General features: G+C 50.2%; 1 long non-coding RNA gene across 1 annotated transcript; it reads right to left on the bottom strand.

Moving 5' to 3' along the window:
• Positions 1–861: 861 nt before the first annotated feature.
• LOC119951421 lies at positions 862–20,205 on the bottom strand. The gene is made up of 3 exons (XR_005457614.1): positions 20,082–20,205; positions 19,715–19,865; positions 862–1,394 (listed from the first exon to the last, which is right to left on the bottom strand). It is a non-coding gene; the product is annotated as an uncharacterized LOC119951421 (long non-coding RNA).
• Between the last annotated feature and the right edge of the window lie 1,723 nt (positions 20,206–21,928).

Here is a 21,928-nt window from a genome sequence, read left to right as displayed (position 1 = left end):
CTCCCCCCCTGAGCATGGCAGCATCCTGCCCCCACCTCATCCTCCTTCCCCCACCCCATCCTCTTTCCCCCACCCCATCCTCCTTCCCCCACCCCATCCTCTTCCCCCACCCCATCGTCCTTCCCCCACCACCTCTTCCATCTCCCCTCCCTCCCCCTGAGCATGGCGGCACCCTTCCCCAAAACCCCTCCCCCCACCAGCACCGGCCGTTGGCGCCACAACATGCTGCCTCCGAGAACACCGGCCGCTCACCTCCTCAATTTATTTAGCAGGGGTGAACGGCGACGACGTGACCTGGGGCCGCTGAATTGCGGGGGGCCCGGAAAATCGCCATACTTAGCACCTTTGACGATTCTCTGCCGACCTCGATGACGCTGTTCTCGTCGGTTGGGAGAATGGCGGGACGGCGTTGGACTGGCCTCGCACAAAAAATTGGCGCGAACGGCAATTCTCCCAAACGACGCGGCATTGGAGAATCCCGCCCATGGTCTTTTTTTAATTAAAAATTTAAAAAAAAAATTTAGAGTGCCCAATTAATTTTTTTCCAATTAAGGGGCAATTTAGTGTGGCCAGTCCACCTACCCTGCACATCGTTGGGTTGTGGGGGTGAAACCCACGCAAACACAGGGAGAATGTGTAAACCACACTGATAGTGACCCAGAGCTGGGATCGAACCTGTGACCTCGGCGCTGTGAGGCCGCAGTGCCATCCAATGAGCCACTGTGTTGCCCTGAATCCCGCCCGTGATTGAGTAAGGGGAATAAAATCTGTCAGTACTGGAATTTTTTTTTTAAAATCGCATTTAATAAGAAGAAGATGGATTTAGTTGCTCAGACTCCTATTTACTTTCCAGGTATGTCATCTTGCTAAAATGAACTATCCAATTCTCTAAGGTAATTTAATTCCATTTGCATTAACAACAATCAGGCAGCCTTGCTGTAATTATCTGGTTTATAGCATCGGAAGAACATCGGGGACAAACAATTAAGTGTTTAGTCAGTGAAACATTTCAACAGGGTTTTACCCTTCCCAATCCCTCCAGTTCAGCCTCAAGGTCTCAACCCTTCTCTGTTATTATCCTCTCACTCGCCCTGTCCCGGAACAGTACTTGATTTGCAAGCATCTCAGTGGAGCAGGTGCACAAAAGGATTTTCCGACTTGTGTCAGTTTATTACGAGTCGTAAAAATGTGTGGCAGAAGCCGATGAACAATCCATCCTCTCCGCCCCATCCTTACTCGCCTCTTCCTTGTAAGGGGCAACAGACTGCTAAACATCTGCTTGGACCCAGACATATCGGAGCACTTCGGATCCTGTCTGCTCCAACTGATGGTATAATTACTTTCTTCTGAACAGCTCCCCAGTGACCATAAATTGAAAGAGACACTTGTTCCATCTGGAATTGAAAAGGATATGGTGTTGCTATGAACAAATACAAAATAACAATATATTGTCACAACACTTCGGAACTTTTGTTAAACAAATTGCACAATCAACAGCCTGTCTCGATTTAGAGCACAGATAACCTGCCACTGTTAATTCTCTTGTAGAAAAGGGATGTAGAAAGGACTTTAAAATAAACAAGGGGGCTGAGGAATCACACTTGTGTAGATGTAGCAAATCAAGGGATAGTCATAACAGGAGAGCAAAATAGTGATATGGGAAATGAGGGTCAGAAAATGGTAGGAAAGGACAGAGAGAGAAAAAAATCTAAAAATATATCAACAGTCAAGGTTAGGTGTTACAAGATAACAAAAAGACAAAACTTAAGGTTCTGTATCTGAATGCAGGTAGCATTCATAACAAGTAAGCAAATTGAAAGTGCACATTGAAGTAAATGAATATGATGTGATAGCAATGACAGAGATGTGGCTGCAGAAGGACATGGATTGGATCCTGAAGGTTGAGGATTATATGACATTCAGGAAGAATAGGAAGTTTAGGTAAGGGTGGAGGGGTAGCACTGTTAATTAAGGATGGTATTAGTGCAATAGTTAGAGATTACTTTGGTTCGGGAGGTTGGGATGTCGATACAGTTTGGGTGGAGATAAGGAAGATTTGGGGAAAGTAATCACTAGTGGGGGTGGTCTACAGGTCTCCTAACAGTAACCACAATGTAGGACAAAGTATACAAGAAGAAAAATTGCTTCTTGTGATAAAGGAACGGCAATGATCATGGGTGGCTTTACTTTCCATATAAACTGGAAAAATCAGATTGGCAGTGGTAGCCTGGGTGAGGAGTTCATGAAATGTTTTCGAGATAGTTTCTTAGTGCAGCATGTTCAGGAACCAACCAGAGAGCAGGTTCTATTAGACTTGGTGTTCTGTAATGCGACAAGATTAATTAATGACATCAGAGTAAAGACAATCCCAGGTAGCAATATGATTGAATTTTACATCCATTTTGAAAGGGAGAAGAGTGGATCTAAGATTATTATTTTAAACTTAAATAAGGGCAACTATCTGGGAAGGAAGGCTGAGTTGGGTAAGAGGCCAGAGGATAGATCAATGGGATATTTCAGAATACTCAGAAAGATTGTATTTCTAATATAAAGAACTATTTTAAGGGGTGGTCCCACCATCTGTGGTTAACTACAGAAGTTAAGGGGCAGCACGGTGGCACAGTGGGCTAGCCCTGCTGCCTCACAGCGCCGAGGTCCCAGGTTCCATCCCAGATCTGGGTCACTGTCATTCTGGAGTTTGCACATTCTTGCCCCGTGTCAGCGTGGGTTTCACCCCCACAACCCAAAGATGTGCAAGATAGGTGGATTGGCCACGCTAAATTGCCCCTTAATTGGAAAAAAAATGAATTGGGTACTCTAAATTAAAAAAAACTACAGAAGTTAAGAAAAGTATCAAATTTAAGGAAAAATCATAGTGGCGCACAAAGATGAATAGCAGGTCGGATGATTGGTCAGAATATAAAGATTGGCAGAAAATGACTGAAAGATTAATCAGGAGAAAAAAATTAGATATGGGACGAAGCTAGCTAGAAATACAAAAACAGATAGTTAGAATTTCTGCAGGTATTTAAAAAGGAGACGAGGAGGTAAAGTGAACATTAGTTTTCTAGAGAGTAACAATGGGGAGTAAATACTGGATAATAAGGAAATGGCAGATGAAATGAACAAATATTTTGCTTCTGTCTTCACTATAGAGGATACAAAAACATTCCGATAACAGCTGTAATTCAGAGAAGGAACTAGATGAAATTGCAATCACTAGGGAAGCAGTACTGAGCAAACAGATGGTGTTGCAGGCTGACAAGCTTCCGGGGCCTGATGGACTTTATCTTAGGGTCTTGAAACAGGTGGCCAAAGAGATAGTAGATACTTTGGTTAATTTTCCAAAATTCCGGGGGCAGCATGGTGGCCTAGTGGTTAGCACAGCTGCCTCACGGCGCTGAGGTCCCAGGTGGGATCCTGGCTCTGGGTCACTGTCCGTGTGGAGTTTGCACATTCTCCCCGTGTCTGCGTGGGTTTCGCCCCTACAACCCAAAAATGTGCAGAGTAGGTGGATTGGCCACGCTAAATTGCCCCTTAATTGGAAAAAATAATTGGGTAATCTAAATTTATTTATTTTTAAATTCCAAAATTCCTTAGATTCTGGAAAGGTTCCATCAAACTGGTAAGTAGCAAATGCGACACCTCTACTCAAGAAGGGAGGGAGGCAGGAAACTATAGGCCAGTTAGCTTAATGTCTGCATGGGGAAGGTGCTACAATCGATTATTAAAGAGGTTATAGATGGGCACATAGAAAAGCTCAAGGTATTTGGGAAGAATCAGCTTGGTTTTGCGAAAGGGAAAACAATTTGTTGGAGTTCTTTGATGGAGTAATATGTGCTGTGGATGAAGGGGTTCCTTTTTAAAAAAAATAATTTTTATTGGAATTTTTTACAGAAAATATAACAACAAACAATGAAAAGCAACAATGAAACACCCTAATAACTGTAACACCCCCAAGACCGTATCAACGCATGTATCACACCCCCCACACACCCCCCAAACCCAGTAAACAACAAGAGAACTTAAAAATAAATTAAAATTAAATAAGCAAACACAGTCAAGTTCCCCCCCCCCCCCCCCCCCCCCTTCCCCCCCCATCCCCCCCCCCCTCCCCCGGGTTGCTGCTGCTGCTGACCCAGTACCCTATCGTTGAGCCAGAAAGTCGAGGAAGGGCTGCCACCGCCTAAAGAACCCTTGTACCGATCCTCTCAGGGCGAATTTGACCTTCTCTAGCTTAATAAAACCCGCCATGTCATTGATCCAGGTCTCCACGCTTGGGGGCCTCGCATCCTTCCACTGTATCAAGATCCTCCGCCGGGCTACTAGGGACGCAAAGGCCAGCACACCGGCCTCTTTCGCCTCCTGCACTCCCGGCTCCACCCCAACCCCAACCCCAAAAATCACGAGTCCCCAGCCTGGCTTGACCCTGGATCCTACCACGCTCGACACCATCCTCGCCACCACCTTCCAGAACTCCTCCAGTGCCCGGCATGCCCAGAACATATGGGCATGGTTCGCTGGACTCCCCGAACACCTGACACACCTGTCTTCGCCCCCAAAGAACTTACTCATCCTAGACCCGGACATGTGGGCCCGGTGCAGCACCTTGAATTGGATGAGGCTAAGCCTCGCACATGAGGAGGAAGAGTTAACCCTCTCCAGGGCATCAGCCCATGTCTCATCTTCGATCTGTTCCCCCAGTTCCCCCTCCCACTTAGCTTTCAGCTCCTCTACTGACGCCTCCTCCACCTCCTGCATAACCTTGTAGATATCAGATATCGTCCCCTCTCCGACCCAGACCCCCGAAAGCACCCTGTCACTCACCCCCCTCGCGGGAAGCTAAGGGAATCCCTCCACCTGCCGCCTAGCAAACGCCTTTACCTGCAGATATCTGAACATGTTCCCCGGGGGGAGCCCAAATTTCTCCTCCAACTCCCCCAGACTCGCAAACCTCCCATCAATGAACAGGTCCCTCAGCTGTCTGATGCCCACTCTGTGCCAACCCTGGAACCCCCCATCAATGTTCCCCGGGACGAACCAATGGTTCCCCCTTAAAGGAGCCTCCATCGAGCCCCCCATTTCCCCCCTATGTCACCTCCACTGCCCCCAAACCTTGAGGGTAGCCGCCACCACCGGACTCGTGGTATACCTCGTAGGAGGGAGCGGCCACGGCGCCGTTACCAGGGCCCCCAGGCTTGTATCTCCACAGGACGCCCTCTCCATCTGTCTCCATGCTGCCCCCTCCCCCTCCATCACCCGCTTGCGCACCATCAACACATTGGCCGCCCAATAATACCCCGAGAGATTGGGTAACGCCAGCCCCCCACCATCTCTACCCCGCTCCAAGAAGACCCTCTTCACCCTCGGGGTCCCATGCGCCCACACAAAGCTCATAATGCTGCTAGTCACCCTCCTAAAAAAGGCCCTAGGGATAAAGATGGGCAAACACTGAAAGAGGAACAAGAACCTCAGGAGAACCGTCATTTTGACGGACTGCACTCTACCCGCCAGTGAAAGCGGCACCATGTCCCACCTTCTGAATTCCTCCTCCATCTGCTCCACAAGCCTGGTAAAATAAGCTTATGGAGAGTCCCCCAACTCCTGGCCACCTGCAACCCCAGGTATCTGAAACTCTTCACTGCCCTCTTAAACGGGAGCCTCCCAATTCCCTCCTCCTGATCACCCGGGTGTACTACAAATACCTCACTCTTGCCTAGATTTAACTTATAGCCTGAGAAACTCCCAAACTCAGCCAACAGCTCCATCACCCCCGGCATTCCCCCCTCTGGGTCTGCCACATACAACAGCAGGTCGTCCGCATACAGCGATACCCTATGTTCTTCCCCACCCCGCACCAGGCCCCTCCACCTCCCCGACTCCCTCAGCGCCAAAGCCAAAGGTTCTATCGCCAGTGCAAAAAGTAAGGGGGACAGGGGGCACCCCTGCCTGGTCCCACGGTAGAGCCTGAAGTACTCTGATCTCCTTCCATTGGTAACTACAATCGCCATCGGGGCCTCATAAAGCAACCTCACCCATTTGATGAACCCCTCCCCAAATCCGAACCGCTCCAGCACCTTCCACAGGAACCCCCACTCAACTCTATCAAACGCCTTCTCTGCATCCAGCGCCACCACTATCTCCGCCTCCCCCTCCACCGCCGGCATCATAATCACATTTAACAATCTCTGCACATTCGTGTTGAGCTGCCTTCCCTTGACAAATCCTGTCTGATCCTTGTGTATCACCCCTGGAACACAGTCCTCTATCCTGGTGGCCAGGATCTTCGCCAGCACCACAGGGGGCCCACCAGATCCACATACTTTTTATAAAATTCCACCGGGAACCCATCCGGCCCCGGCGCCTTACCTGACTGCATTTGACCAATCCCCCTGACTAGCTCCTCCAACTCTATCGGCGCCCCCAGCCTCTCCACCAGCTCCTATTGCACCTTTGGGAAACGTAGCTTGTTCATGAAGCTCTCCACCCCCCCCCCCTCCCCCCCAATCGGTGGCGCCGACCGGTACAGTTCCTCGTAGAAGTCCCTAAAGACCCCGTTCACCTCTGCCCCCTTCTGCACCACATTCCCACCCTTATCCGTCACTCCACCAATTTCCCTAGCCGTTTCTTGCCTACGGAGCTGATGCGCCAACATCCTGCTCGCCTTCTCCCCATACTCATATACCGTGCCCTGCGACCTCCTCCACTGTGCCTCCGCCTTTCTGGTGGTCAACAAGTCGAACTTGGCCTGCAAACTACGCTGTTCCCCCAGCAACCCCTCCTCCGGTGCCTCCGCTTACCTCCTATCCACATCCAGGAGCTCCCCCACCAGTCTCTCCCTCTCCCTGCTCTCCCTCCTTTCCCTATGGGCCCAGATGGAAATCAGCTCCCCCCAGATCATTGCTTTCAGAGCCTCCCAGACCATCCCCACCCGGACCTCCCCCGTATCATTGGTCTCAAGATACCCCTCAATACTTCCCCGGACCCTCCTACACACCTCCTCATCAGCCAGCATCCCCACATCCAGGCGCCACAGCGGGCGCTGGTCCGGCGCCTCCCCCATCTCCAGATCGACCCAGTGCAGAGCATGGTCTGAAATTGCTATGGCCGAATACTCGGCATTCTGCACCTTCGGGATCAATCCCCTGCTCAGGACGAAAAAATCTATTCGGGAGTAAACCCTATGGACATGAGAGAAAAGGAATACTCTCACGCCCTCAGCCTCCCAAACCTCCAGGGATCCACCCCTCCCATCTGGTCCATAAACCCCCTCAGCACCTTGGCCGCCGCCGGTCTCCTACCCGTCCTTGAACTGGACCGGTCCAGTGGGGGATCCAGCACTGTGTTAAAGTCTCCCCCCATGATCAGGCCCCCTGCCTCCAGGTCCGGAATGCGGCCCAACATACGCCTCATAAAGCCAGCTCATCCCAGTTCGGGGCATGTACATTAACCAGCACCACCTTCTCTCCCTGCAGCCTATCCTTCATCATAATATATCTGCCCTCCTTGTCCGACACCACCTCAGACGCCTCGAACGCCACCCCCTTCCCCACCAGAATCGCCACCACCCGGTTCTTCGCGTCTAATCCTGAGTGGAAAACCTACCCCTCCCACCCCTTCCTTAGACGAACCTGGTCCGCCACCTTCAAGTGGGTCTCCTGGAGCATAGCCACGTCCGGCTTCAGCCCCTTCAGATGAGAAAATACCCTAGTTCTCTTAACCGGCCCATTCAGTCCCCTCACGTTCCAGGTAATCAGCTGGATCAGAGGGCACCCCGCCCCCCTCCCCCTGCCGACTAGCCATAGCTCATCGACTGCTCGCCCCAGGCCAGCACACCCCGCCCGACCCATTCGCCATGACGATAACGCCTCTCCTCTACCCCCGGCCCAAACCAGCTCCTTCTTGGCCATTCCAGCAGCAACCCGGTATCCCCCCCCCCCCCCCCCACAGGCTAGGACCCCTCCTAGCCGCGACGCACCCTCCATGGTACTTCTGTGAGTCAGCTGACTTCTGCTGACCCCGGCAACTCCCGCCTAAAACCCGGCCCCTCCCGACATGGGGTCATCCCCCCTCCTGCCACACCTCCTTGGCACCGCTTCAGCGCGGGAAAAAACCAGTAGAGGCCACGCCCCCACCGCCATCTCCACCCCCCCTGTCTCGCAGCACGGGAAACCAGAGGAAAGCCTGCGCTTTCACACTGCCCCACCCCACCCTTCTGACGCAGCTCCCCAAATTCCAGCTCCACCCCTTCCCCCAGCCCCGTACAGAAGAGAAAATAAAAAAACAAAAAACAAACCCCCAACATTCCCCACATAACCCAAAACCATACCCAACAGACCCACCCGGAAACAGAGCAAAAAACCAGCATAAAAAACACATGTCAAAGTTACAAAAACAGCAACAGCAAAAACAGCAACGACCATAGTGCACCGGACCCCGCAGCCCCCAGACCCTAGTTCGAGTCCAGCTTCTCCGCCTGTACAAAGGCCCACGCCTCCTCCGGGGACTCGAAGTAGTGGTGCCGGTCCTTATATGTCACCCACAGATGCGCAGGCTGCAGCATTCCAAATTTGACCTGCTTGGCATGTAGCACCGCCTTCGTCCGGTTAAACCCGGCCCGCTGCTTAGCCACCTCCGCACTCCAGTCCTGGTAGATTCGCACTACCGAATTCTCCCACTTGCTGCTCCTCTCTTTCTTGGCCCAGCGCAGCACACACTCCCGGTTGCTGAATCGATGGAACCGCACCAGCACCGCCCGCGGGGGTTCATTTGTCTTGGGCCTCCTGGCCAGCACTCTGTGGGCTCCCTCAAGCTTCAGGGCAAATGGAAGGACCCCGCTCCCATCAACGAGCTCAGCATCGTGGTCACATAAGACGGGAGATCCGACCCCTCCAGCCCCTCCGCCAGGCCCAGGATCCTCAAATTCTTTTGCCTCGTGCGAACGTCCAGCTCCTCCAAACGGTCTTGCCACTTTTTGTGAAGTGCCTCATGCATCTCCACCTTCCCCACGAGGACCACGGCCTCCTCCTCCCGCTCAGCGGCCTGCTGCTGCAACTCCCGAAATGGCCACCCCCTGGGCTGCCTGGGTCTCAAGCAGCTTGTTGGTAGTCGCATTCAGGGAGTCCAGCAACTCAGCCTTCAGCTCCGCAAAACTGCGCAGAAGAGCAGCTTGCTGCTCCTGCGCCCACTTCCACCAGTCCTCGGGTGCTCCGCCGGCCGCCATTTTATCCTCCTTCCCCCGCTTTTCCTGGGGAGCTGCTGCAGCCTTTTCCTTTGCCCCACTCCGGGTAAGCACCATACATTTCGGGGAATGTTCCTCCAAACACCTTCCCCCACCGGGAATCGTCGAAACAGCGCCGTTTGGGGCCCTAAAATAGGCCCGAAAGTCCTTTAAAAGCGGGAGCTGCCGAACGTGCGGCTTAGCTCCGCATCACTGCAACCGGAAGTCGATGAAGGGGTTCCTGTAGACGTATTGTACTTGGATTTCAAGAAGCCATTTAATAAGGTACCAAGTCAAAGGTTTTTTTTGGGAAATAAAAGTTCATGCTGTAGGAATAACATATTTGTATGGACAGTAGATTGACTGGCTGGCAGATAACAGAGAGTATGCAGAAATGGGTCTTTGTCTGATTTGCAGGATGGGGATCTGTGTTGGTGACTCAACTTTTCATAATTGACATCAGTGACTTGGATGACGGGAGTGAAGGCATAGTAGCTAAAATTAAAGATGACACATAGGTAGGAAAGTATGATGTGAGGAGGACATAAGCATGGATATAGATAGATTGAGTGAGTGGAGAAAAATCTGGCAGATGGAGGGAGTATAATTTTTAAAATAAATTTAAAATACCCAATTCTTTTTTTCCCCAATTAAGTGCCAATTTAGCTTGGCTTATCCACGCTAAGCTGTGAGACCCACGCAGAACACGCAGAGAATGTGCAAACCCCACATGGACAGTGACCTGGAACCGGAATCGAACCAAGTCCTTGGAGCCGTGAGTGCTAACCACTGCGCCACCGTGCCGCTCCACAGATGGAGTATATTGTTGGAAAATGTTAAGTCGGTCTTTTTGGCAGGAAGAATACGAAAGCAGAGTATTACTTAAATGGAGATTGACTGCAGAATTCCAAGATGCAGAGATCTAGATGTTGCAATTCAAGAATTACAACAAATTAGTATGCAGGTATAGCAAGTAATTAAGAAGGCTAATAGAATGCTATCCTTTATTATGATAGGAATTGAATATAAAAGTAAGGATATATCCTTCAGTTATACAATGCATTGATGAGACCACGGGTTGGATTCTCCGATCCCCGACGCTGAAATCGCGTTTCGGTGACAGGGCGGAGAATCCCCGAAGGCGACAAAATCGGGATAGGCACCACTTTCACGATGCCACCTGAAAAGCGGCATACCACGCCATATCCACGGCCTCAAGCCATTGCCTGTGGCCCGCCCGGCGCTGCTCCGTCCCCGACCAGCCGAGTTCCCGGCGGCGTGGGACAAGTGTGGCCCCATCTGTCAGGTACTCAGCGTTGCGGCTGCAGACTTAGTCCAGCGCTGCCACAGTCGGGGGAGGGTCAATCCGCGGGCAGGGGGGGCATCATTTGGGGCTGGGGATACTGTGGGGGGACGGTCCACGGTGGGTGAGCCGGCCGAAGGGGGGGGGGGGACTATTTATTTTTTATAAATTTAGAGTAGCCAATTAATTTTTTCCGATGACGGGGCAATCCACCGAGCCGGCACATCTTTGGGTTATGGGGGCGGAACCCACGTGAACACGGGGCGAATGTGCAAACTCCACACGGACAGTGACCCATAGTCGGGATCGAACCTGGGACCTTGGTGCCATGAGGCAGCAGAGCTAACCCACTGCACCACCGTGCTGTGCTGTGGGAGGGAACTATTTTTGCGGGTCGGGTCTGCGAGTGGCATCCACCATGAAGCACGGCACGGCCGCTGAAGGCCGCCGCAATGTGCATACGCAGCCACGGACCCAGCAATGTGACGGGCCGTATCGGCAGCTAGAGCTGGGAGCTCTTGGCTGCCTGGCTGCTAGCCTCCCCCCCCCCCCCCCCCCCCCCCCCCCCCCCCACCCCCCCGGCCGGGGCAGGGAATCGGTGGCCGTTTTGCACCAGGTTTTGCGTCTGGGCACTGTAGCTGGTCTGAGTGCCCTTGAGAAAGGGTAAAAGCCTGCCTCCCCTACTCTCAACCTTTGTCCAGGAACGGCAGTTGGAAAATGTGCCTAATTGAGTGCAAGGAGAGGAACAGATCACCCTCACTTTGTAGGGTTATATATGAAGACTGTTCACACTGTGCTCCAGTAGAAGTCAGTGCTGTCAAATTGTAAAGTACCGGAATTGCGATTTCTGGTAGAGAGGGGAATGCAAGGGTTTAAGGTGGGGGTTTGTGTTTCCATAAAACTAGTGCCTTGTTAATAATGGAAATTTAAAAATAAGCTTTTTACGGATCTTCACATTGCTTTGCTTTTGATTAGTCATAACACAAACCTTCCCATTTTCTCTCTCCGTCATCTGCATGTTATTAGTCCCCTCTCTATCCCTTTCTGGTTCTCTCTGTGCCTTTCATAGAACATAGAACAGTACAGCACAGAACAGGCCCTTCGGCCCTCGATGTTGTGCCGAGCCATGACCACCCTACTCAAACCCACGTATCCACCCTATACCCGTAACCCAACACCCCCCCCCCCCCCCCCCCACCCCCTTAACCTTACTTTTTAGGACACTACGGGCAATTTAGCATGGCCAATCCACCTAACCCGCACATCTTTGGACTGTGGGAGGAAACCGGAGCACCCAAAGGAAACCCACGCACACACGGGGAGGACGTGCAGACTCCGCACAGACAGTGACCCAGCCGGGAATCGAACCTGGGACCCTGGAGCTGTGAAGCATTTATGCTAACCACCATGCTACCGTGCTACCGTTTCTGTTCTATACTGCTTGATTTTCTTTCACTGCCCCCCCCCCCCACCCCCACCCCCACCCCCCCATCCCCCCTGACTATCTCCTCCTCAGCCCATCCACTCTGCCTCCAGTACACATCGTCCCTTTACCCTCTCTTATCCCTCACCAGTTTCTAAATAATAATGTGTTATACGTGCTCTAAGAAACAAGCTGCCAGTTCCTAGCTTAGTGCTGGAAAAGCAAAGACAAGGGGAAACAGGAAGGAGAGCAGAGAGCAGAGAGGACAGGGGCATGAGTGCGGAGGGGAGGGGGGGGGGGGGGGGACAGAGGAGGGAGAGGGAGACATGCTGAGAAATAAATAAAAAAAATTTGACATTGGAATGTTTGGTAGCATGCTTTATCTCACACAGAAATGATCCCTAAACATTTCAGGAAGCTTATACAATAAAAAAAAATCCTGTTAAGTGGAATGAAAAATAGCATGTTAATAGCAGCAATAGTTGGTCAAGAATACATCAGTTTTAGTTGGTGAAGGTGCTCCCCCTACTGTTGACTTTTCTGATGCAATCACCAACATGTCAGAATGTCTGGCCAAAGTTGACATTGTTAAATGATGCTGGCTGCAAAAGCATCAGCAAGATTTTCTGAAAAGCAGAGGAAGTTTTTAAAAATAACTTGGGATTGAGCTGTAATTCAAATAAGAGAATTCACTTATTTTGCAATTGATTCCAGCTGAGCATCAGATTGACACCAGTTCAGGGCGTTCAAACTGGTTTCTCATGTTCAACACAAAACTGCTTTGGATGTTTGATATGAGAGTCACGGAGTTTTACAGCACAGAAAGAGGCCCTTCGTCCCATCGTGTCTGCAGCGGCCATCAGGCACCAATCTATTCAAATCCCATTTTCTAGCACAGTGTTCTTCAAAGTCGGGGGCGCGACCCGCTGGTGGGTCACGGGCGGGTGTCGGGAGGGTCACGGAGCCATTGTCCGCGGCGCTCCCGTTCGCGCAAATTCCTGCGCAGCAGCCGGGCTTTTCATAACGCCGGCTGCAAGCGGCCACGAACATGTTAAAAAAAAAAATTTGGACGCACTGCGCATTCACGCGAACATGTTAAAAAACATTCGGCTGCATTGCGCATGCGCGCACGATTATCGGGCACGCATGCGCAGTGCGGCCGCTATTTTTGTAAACGGTTGCAGCTTTTTGTTTTACAAGTTCTGTTGTGGTTTTCATTCATTTATTCATTTATTTTTTAAATAAATTTAGATTACCCAATTATTTTTTCCAATTAAGGGTCAATTTAGTGTGGCCAATCCACCTACTCTGCACATTTTTGGGTTGTGGGGGCGAAACCCACGCAGACACGGGGAGAATGTGCAAACTCCACACGGACAGAGCCGGGATCAAACCTGGGACCTTGGCGCCGTGAGGCAGCTGTGCTAACCACAAGGTCACCGTGCTGCCCCATTTAGTTTATTCATTTAATTTTTAATTTATTTTATTCATTTTATTTTTTTACAAGTTCGGGGGGGGTTTATTCATGTTTTTCATTTATTTTATTCATTTTTTTTTACAAGTTCGGGGGTGTTTTATTCATTTTTTTCATTTATTTTACTCATTTTATTTTTATTTTTTTCTGCAAGTTAGGGGAAGGGTTTATTTGATAAAATTTTACAGGAAAAAAATTTAGAACTGTGGACAGATGTAGACTCTATACTTCCCGACACAGGAAGGCTTCACCTTCATCCAACAGGTTCCATTGGAGGAGCGTGTACGAGGGCCAAAGGGACCCAAAACCATTTCCTCCTTTTTTGTCAGCAGCAAACAAGGTAAGAGTAAATAGTGGGTCGCGCAGGTCGGCCAGAGTGGGTCACGAAGGTCGGCCGGCGTGGGTCGCGAAGGTCGGCCGGCGTGGGTCGCGAAGGTCGGCCGGCGTGGGTCGCAAAGGTCGGCCGGCGTGGGTCGCGAAGGTCGGCCGCCGTGGGTCGCGAAGGTCGGCCGGGTTGGGTCCCGAAGGCTGGCCGGTTGGTAAAAATGGGTCCCCGGAAAAAAAGTTTGAAGAACACTGTTTTAGCATTTGGGTCCAGAGCCTTGTGTGCTGTGGCGCTTAAAGTGTTCATCTAAATGTACCTAATTGCACCTTAAACCACAGTGTTTGTAATCCTCCATACGGATCAGGAGGAACAAGTGAGCAACACGTGAGCAGGCATGGGGTCCAAGGGCAGATAGTTGACGAGATATAATAACAATCCAAATTTAAAATACATAGGAACAATTCAGGAAACAGGACACCTGATGAACTAAATAATTATGAAATTTAACAAAATTTGTGTTGTCACCAGTGGGACAAACTTGGGCTATTCAGTGCCACTTGATGAGACATTGAAAAGTAAGGATAAATCCTTCAAATTGGGCTGCTGGTGGACGGTTAGTGCGAGGATCAGATTAACGGCAACAGCATGAGGTTCGAAAGGCGTTTCAGCTGAGGTAGACCTGGCCTCCTTGTCCTACCTATTTATAACTTGCTGTGGTTCACGATAAATGCTCATGAAAGACCTGTCTTTCTTCTTCAGAAGAAGATGATACTTGAAACTGATACTCAAACATTCAACCAAGGCATAACAAGCATAGTGCAGGAAATATATGTGGAAAGCAGGAACTGTACCGAGACACAGCTAGCTCACCATAGATCAGGGATTAACTCTGTGACCTTCCCGTTCTGTATACTTTTTACCATTGAGTCAATGAGATATCCTTATTTTAACATTAAATCATTTTTTTCTTATCCAGCAGGCACATTTCACTTCCTTACTTCCTATTAATTTTATTCACCAAATTATAAAACACATGTAAAAATCTAACTGTGTTGGCCTACATGCTGAAATAACACCAAACAGAAAATGTAGAGTGTGCATATTTTGAGATATTTGAATCCAAGTCCAGTGCTGTGGATTTACAGTAATGTGCACAGGTTAGTGTCCACATTCTCAGCATTGGTGGAGTAGAGTCCACGATAGGGCAGATTAAATGTGGTGTGAACAGGAATGAGTTTAATGGACAAATGGTTTCCTCATTTCATCCTTTACTTTGCCCAGTAGAAACGTAAGAAAGAAGATCCAGGGAGTGAACACAAGAGGCTGGATTCTTCTTCCCCACTCGCTGCAAGATCGCCGCAGGCAGGCCTCGGATCGCACAAAGGAATCGCGTGGGAATTTCCGGTCTCCGCGGCGGGAGAATCCTGCCCAAGGTCTTCTTGGTCCCTCAGTGACACAGTGGGATATCTACACATCAAACGGAATTTTAGAAAGGTGGTATTCTGTGAATGGAGTAAACGTACGTAATAATAGAACCAAAAATATAGGGTGGGATTCCCCGACTCCGTGCCGGGTCGGAGAATCGCTGGTGGGCTGCGTGAATGGGGCCTCACCGCCCTGACGCTGGGGCGCGATTTTCCGCAGAGTGGAGAATCGGCGCCATTGGGGTCGGTGTGGTTGGCGCGGCGCCGGTCGGGGGCCGCTGTACGGAACCCACCAATCAGCAGGCCGGCCTCTCTGTCTCCCGGCCTCCTTTCATCCACGCCGGCACCTGTACTCCTGCGCCATGTTGGGTCGGGCCCGGCGCGGACAAGGGGGACACCGAGGATGCGCGAAAACCACGCTAGTAGGACTGTGCATGCGTGGTTTCGCGCCAGCACCACTGCGCATCCCCCGGTGCCCATTCCATGGCTGGATCAGCAGCTGGAGTGGCATGACCTGCTCCATCGCCCTGCTGGCTCCCTGTAGGGGCCAGAATTGCTGATCCTGGGGCCCTGTTGATGCTGTCGGGAAATATGACGGCATTTCCGACGGCATCAACAGTTAGCCTCAGGATCAGAGAATCCTGCCCATTATACATGTTATATGAGATAACAGGCAACAGCATTTTAATTGTTTTGGGCCTGATTTTCAATGAAGAATAATTTATTTATCTCAGAGGTCCATTACTAAGAATTTTCTTTTCAGGACTTTCTCTAAAGCTCCTTATCCAACTTCCATCTTGAGAAATAAGTGTGGAATGTGCCTTTAGTGAACTGTGACAACTCTCTGAGATTTATTCCTCTCCGAAGCATTTTATCTACGGGCATCATTAGGGAATACCCGAAGATACCCTTCTGAATATTTAGATCAGTGAATGAGACCAACTATTGCACCATGGGTTTGCAGAGGCGGTAATTTTATACAGCATACCTGTTTAATTCAAAACTCATGCAATGATTCAATTGATGTATTGTCTATACTGTAGCTCTGAGCTTTTATCAGTAATCCAAATAAGCACAGCTTCTCTATTTACAATGCTGGCTGCCGAGTTCCGCAACCTAGGAATGTGAGGCATGCAGGTGCAAACTGCAATATTCCTTGTTTGAACTCATTGGTGTTAAATAATTTTAGGGCAACACGGTGGCGCATAGGTTAGCCCTGCTGCCTCATGGCGCCGAGGTCCCAGGATCAATCCCGGCTGTGGGTCACTGTTCGTGTGGAGTTTGCACATTCTCCCCGTGTTTGTATGGGTTTTGCCCCCACAACCCAAAGATGTGCAGGCTCGATGGATTGGACATGCTAAATTACCTCTTACTTGGAAAAAATGAATTGGGTACTCTATATTTAGAAAAAGAAATTGATGTTAAATAATTAAAAAATAAATTTAGAGTACCCAATTATTTTTTTTCCAATTTAGCATGGCCAATCCACCTACCCTGTACATCCTTGGGTTGTGGGGGTGAAACCCACACAGATATGGGGAGAATGTGCAAACTCCACACGGACGGTCACCCGGGGCCGGGATTCAAACCCAGGTCCTCAGCGCCGCAGTCCCAGTGCTAACCACTGTGCCATGTGCCGCCCCTTTGATGTTAAATAATGTCCTGATGTTCTATAAATAAGTAGAGATAAAAATAATTGCAAATGAAAATCTGAAATACAAACAGATGGGCATTTCTTTGTCCCTGTCTTCAGGTAGTATTGAGTCAGACAACATAAGTTAACATCCCATTCCCAATCTTCTCTTTGTGTTAGGGCTATGATAGAAGCTGCCTGAAGTAGACAGGAGTTTGGTTAAAGCGTATAAATTGAGCTCCAATTAAATCTTTTTTCTTGTTTCATGTACTTCAGCATGGAAAATATTCAGCGTGAGACCCACACAGCAGTAACAAAAATTTCCAGTCATTTGTAAAGGGGCACTCATGTGAAAATAGTCAGATTATTAACATAATTCAAGTGTTCAAGGAGATTCACTGAGAATATTTTCTAGCTGACACTCTTGTCATTTTTTTCAATTCTCTTAAGTGCACGGGCGGCACGGTGGCGCAGTGGCTAGCACTGCTGCCTCCCGCCGCCGAGGAGCCGTGTTCGATCCAGGCACCGGGTCACTGTCCGTGTGGAGTTTGCACATTCTCCCCATGTCGGCACGGGTCTCACCCCCACAACCCAAAGATGCACAGGGTAGGTGGATTGGCCATGCTAAATTGGCCCTCAATTGGAAAAAAAGAAAAGGCTACTCAAAATTTATTTTTAAACATTCTCTTAAGTGCAAAGAGGTCATAGACTAATTGGGCATAGAAGGAGGCCAATCAGCCCATCATTTCATGCCAGCTCCCTGTAGAGAAATCCAATGAGTCCCTTTCTCATACTTTCCATATACCTCGGTGTGTGTATTTCCCTCAAGTTCCGATACCCTTTCAAAATTATTCCTTGTTCTCGCTTCCACTATCTTCACAGGCAGCGAATTCCAGATTATTGCAATCCTTGGGTAAAAAATATCTTCCTCTCAATGCCCTTGTGTCTCTTACCCAAAATATTAAATCCGTTTCCCCTAGTTCTTGTCCCATCAGTTAATGGGAATTGCTTGGGTGCGATTTAACCAAAAAAAATAGAGTCCATTCTAGCCGGGAATCGAGTAGTCGTTCCCGGCGCCTGTAGTGCCAAGAAAGACCCGGCTATCAAATGGCACTATTTTTTTCGGCCGCAGGGTGGGGAACACCATGTTTAAATGGCGCCCCAATTTCCAACCCTTTGACAGGAGCCCCAGATCCCCTCAACATCCCAGCCCACATGTTGAGGGATCCTCGAGTCCCCCTTGCACCCCACCACAGACTGGCAGGTCACCCCCGGGCCTGATCCCGGACACGGGAAACATGTCAGCGTGGTGCCTTGGCACTGTTAGCCTGTCACCCTGGCAATGCCCCTGCTGGCCTGGCAGAGCCACCTGGGCACCATGACAGTGTCATGCTGGCACCTTGGCTGCACTGCCAGGGTGGCACTGCCAGGGTGCCAGGCCAGCAGTGCCAAGGTGTCCAGGTGGCATCCACAATGCCAGGTTGCCAGCATGGCTTGAGGACGACCAGCCGGGGCCTCCAATCACCTGGGAGACCCAACAAATACCGTTCCGCCTGGTTCCTGTTTGTGGGGACCAGTACTAATTGGCGCTAGGCCGGGGTCTCCTTGGCGAGGCCGATAGATGCCGAATGTCTGTTCGATCTGGCATCAGCATGGCTGAGTCGGTTTCTAATCTCACTCAATCGTGCAAGACTGGGTCCCGCCCATTATGGGCAGGACCAGGTCGCGACCTCTTGCGAGATCTCCGTGAGATGTAGGAGCCTATTCCAGTAAATCTCACCCTTTATCTTTGTCCACCTTTTCTGAACCTGTCATAACTGTGTCAAATTCTCTCTATCACATTTCCCCTTGAGCTTTTGCTCAGCAAAATAGAATAAAATGTGGATAGAAGTTACGACAATACTAACCAGGAGATTGTAGGCAGCTAAAAATGTTAATAAACCCCAGCTGTGTTGAAGAACATTAAAGGGCAGGGAAAGTTAGCCCTGCTGATTCAGATGACATACTGAAGGGTTGTGCATCCAGTAGAATTGTCCCTAACAGGATTCTCTGCCTTTAGGGAAAATGGAAAGAAAAGGGAGGAAAAATGTTTCACAAAATTAAATTTGCTGCTGATGTGTAAAATACACTTATTTTTAATCCCGGCAACTTGTTCCTTCTTAAAAAAGATATTCTGGGACGGCATGGTGGCTCAGTTGTTAGCAGTGGGACTGCGGTGCTGAGGACCTGGGTTCAAATCCTGGTTCTGGGTCACTGTCTGTGTGGAGTTTGCACATTCTCCCCGTGTCTGCGTGGGTTTCGCGCCCAAAGATGTGCAGCGTAGGTGGATTGGCTGTGCTAAATTGCCCCTTAATTGGATAAAATGAATTGGGTACTCCAAATTTATAAACAAAGATATCGCAGAGCCAGATTTTGTTTTGTCCACGTAAACTGGAACATTAAGGAAATGGATCCACGAGTTACTAACCAGTACTATCTGCAAACTGAGCCCCTTAACTAGGAGAGTCCAACTGGGGAACCAGCCCTTATAGCTAACATTAACTTGTTAAAAAACACCAAAGGAAGAAGGCTGGCCTATCAGGCACTCTTGCGGAAGAGACTGTGCAGTCACTCAGAACGCATGACAATCATTTCTGCCGATCCTCTTTGCATTTTCATTTGGATATCAAACACAGCCTTGTTCCCTGCACTGAGATGCTAAGAATTGCTTTTGAGCAGCTCTGGTTAAATAAGAGACAAAAAAAAACCTAACACAGCTGCCTTTCCAGCTGATTGAAGCCAAAGAAACAAGCTCATGTTCCCACCCGAGCATTGGGTTTGAAGGCCATGCCACTGTGAGTCACCCGATTTCATTTGTTGTGGTAGGCTTGCCTGTTTGGCTGTGTGTGGATATATGCTATAAGTAGCCTTACATTCAAGTAGTACAGTTGACATCAAACACCCTCGATTTCTCGAAATCAGCTGCACTGCTGAATATGAATAGCCCAACATTTTGGATCCTACGGTGCTGATACATTTGCTACAGGAGCAAGTTCTTCTCCTCACTAGTTGTGGGAGCTTCATCTGTAAAGAAGAGAATTTCTACATTACATATCGAAGCCAATGATGTTCCACATCAAAACAGAGCAAAATGGCAAGCAGATGATTATTTCCTAGCCACAGGGGTTAAAAAAAAGCTTAGCATAAAAATGCCTTATGTCTCTGAATGGAAATATAGAGCGCGATGTAACCAAATTTGTTATAAGTGCGGTAGCCAGCGGTAATCGCTGGGTGTATTACCGAAAGCTGATCCGGCGAGCCCGTCACTGGTATTTAATGTTAATTAGGGCACCTCAAGCCGCAAACAACTGTCCCATCAGCTGATTCGTCAGGCGCACGCCTGGCAGCTCCCCGCTAATGAAGGGGATCATCACTTAAACTGATCCCGCAGAACAAATCCCAGACAGCAAACAGCCATGCCACCGTGCAGACCAGCTCCACGATTCAGAGATGCTGACCTGGCCAGACTGATTTGATACGGTGGAGTTCAGATGGAGTAGCCTGTTCCACTGAGGGGGTCGAAGGGTCAGCTTCAGGTCAGCCAGTGCCGCCTGGGAGGCAGTGACAGCAACCGTCAGCTCAGGGAGTGACACCGGGAGGACAGCCGGCCCAGCAGTGCCATAAGGAACTCAATGACCTCCACCGGGCCACATGGATGAGTTGACTTTGGACCCCTGGCACTGGTTCCACCTGATAATCCCCCACCCGCCCCCCGATGACACTGTGTTTGGCATCTCCCCCCCCCCCCCCCCCCCCCCCCCCCTCCCCCACCCCGGCACAGTACCGCAGTGTCCCTTGCACCCTCCAGCACACCCCACCCATGGTCAGCAGCGGTGTACCCACCTGCCCCCGCCATGCCGCCCCCCCCGCCATGCGATGCATGAAGTGTGTGGCTTATGATGCCCCCTCTGTGACCCTGGAGGAGAAGTTGGCCACAACAGACCAGAAAGGGCCCAGAGGGGTGGCGGGGTGCCGGACTTCAGGGTCTTCACCCCTACGAGGAAGGAGCCCTGGAGGTTGTGGGGGTAGCCGAGGACATTCAGTCCCCAACGTCGAGATTGGCCTGCGCTGCATAGATGAGTATTCACCGGACTCTACCCGGATGACCTGTTACACGTGAGTTGTTCATGTCAGCGTGATAATCCTTCTCTCTCAGTGACTACGTGTCCATTCTCCCGCAGGATCTCCATCCAATGGCACCGGTCAATCTGAGGTGGCCGGACACATCCCTGTCATCCCAGATAATACCTCGGAGGAGAACTCTGAGGATGTCACCATCAATGCGTCACGGCTGTCATCCCCACCCTCCACCAGGGCAGATAGACACACACCTCAGTGGGCGAAAGCAGTTGACAGGCTTTTAGGGCACAATCTGGTGAGCATCACAGTTACAGATGCACATCTACGCTGCTGCCGCCACCTTGTCTGGCGTCTGGCCGCTGGTCTGCCAACACCACTGCGAGGGCAGCTTCCACGGGGTCCAAAATATCATCCATAGTGTAATATCTGTAAGGAATTGGTGAGGATGTGAGACTGACGATCAACTATGGCTTCCCCACTACTCTTGGATTCCCCCAAGCATACCCCACTCTCACATCCACTGCCACCCCTCAGGGAACCATGCAACACACCCTCCACACGCATCCCCAGCTGCAGCAGTGGCACCTGGGCACCAGACCCCAGACCCTGGAGCCCAGACGCCCAGATGTCCACGTGCTGAAGCCCAGCTGGGTGTTCTAATGTTGGTTGCTGCCTCTGTGGTGTTGATGCCTCTGGAGACACATGTCCAGGCCTCACAGCCTGATTGGGATGCTAGGCAGTAACAACCATCTGCGTCATTGCACGTGTATCCACGGGGATCCACTTGAAAGCTGTGAAGTGCTCAGATTAATAGTTTTGCCAATTCCCCATTAGCAATAGCCTTCAGCTGTGCGGCCAGTGGCTACTGTGTTCAGTGGGAGTTAAAGTGACCGTCACTATATTGCCATGGGCTCTGTCATGGGGGTGTTTGGTTGGATGGACAGGCAGCAGCTGGAGCCCCTTTGTTTTGGGTTTAAACGATCCGAGGGATGGAATGGCAGACCTCC

Source organism: Scyliorhinus canicula, chromosome 17 (genome assembly GCF_902713615.1).
Source record: "Scyliorhinus canicula chromosome 17, sScyCan1.1, whole genome shotgun sequence".
Classification (NCBI taxonomy): domain Eukaryota; kingdom Metazoa; phylum Chordata; class Chondrichthyes; order Carcharhiniformes; family Scyliorhinidae; genus Scyliorhinus; species Scyliorhinus canicula.
Note: the sequence above shows the minus strand (reverse complement) of the source record. Positions and strands in the feature narration are given on the sequence as shown.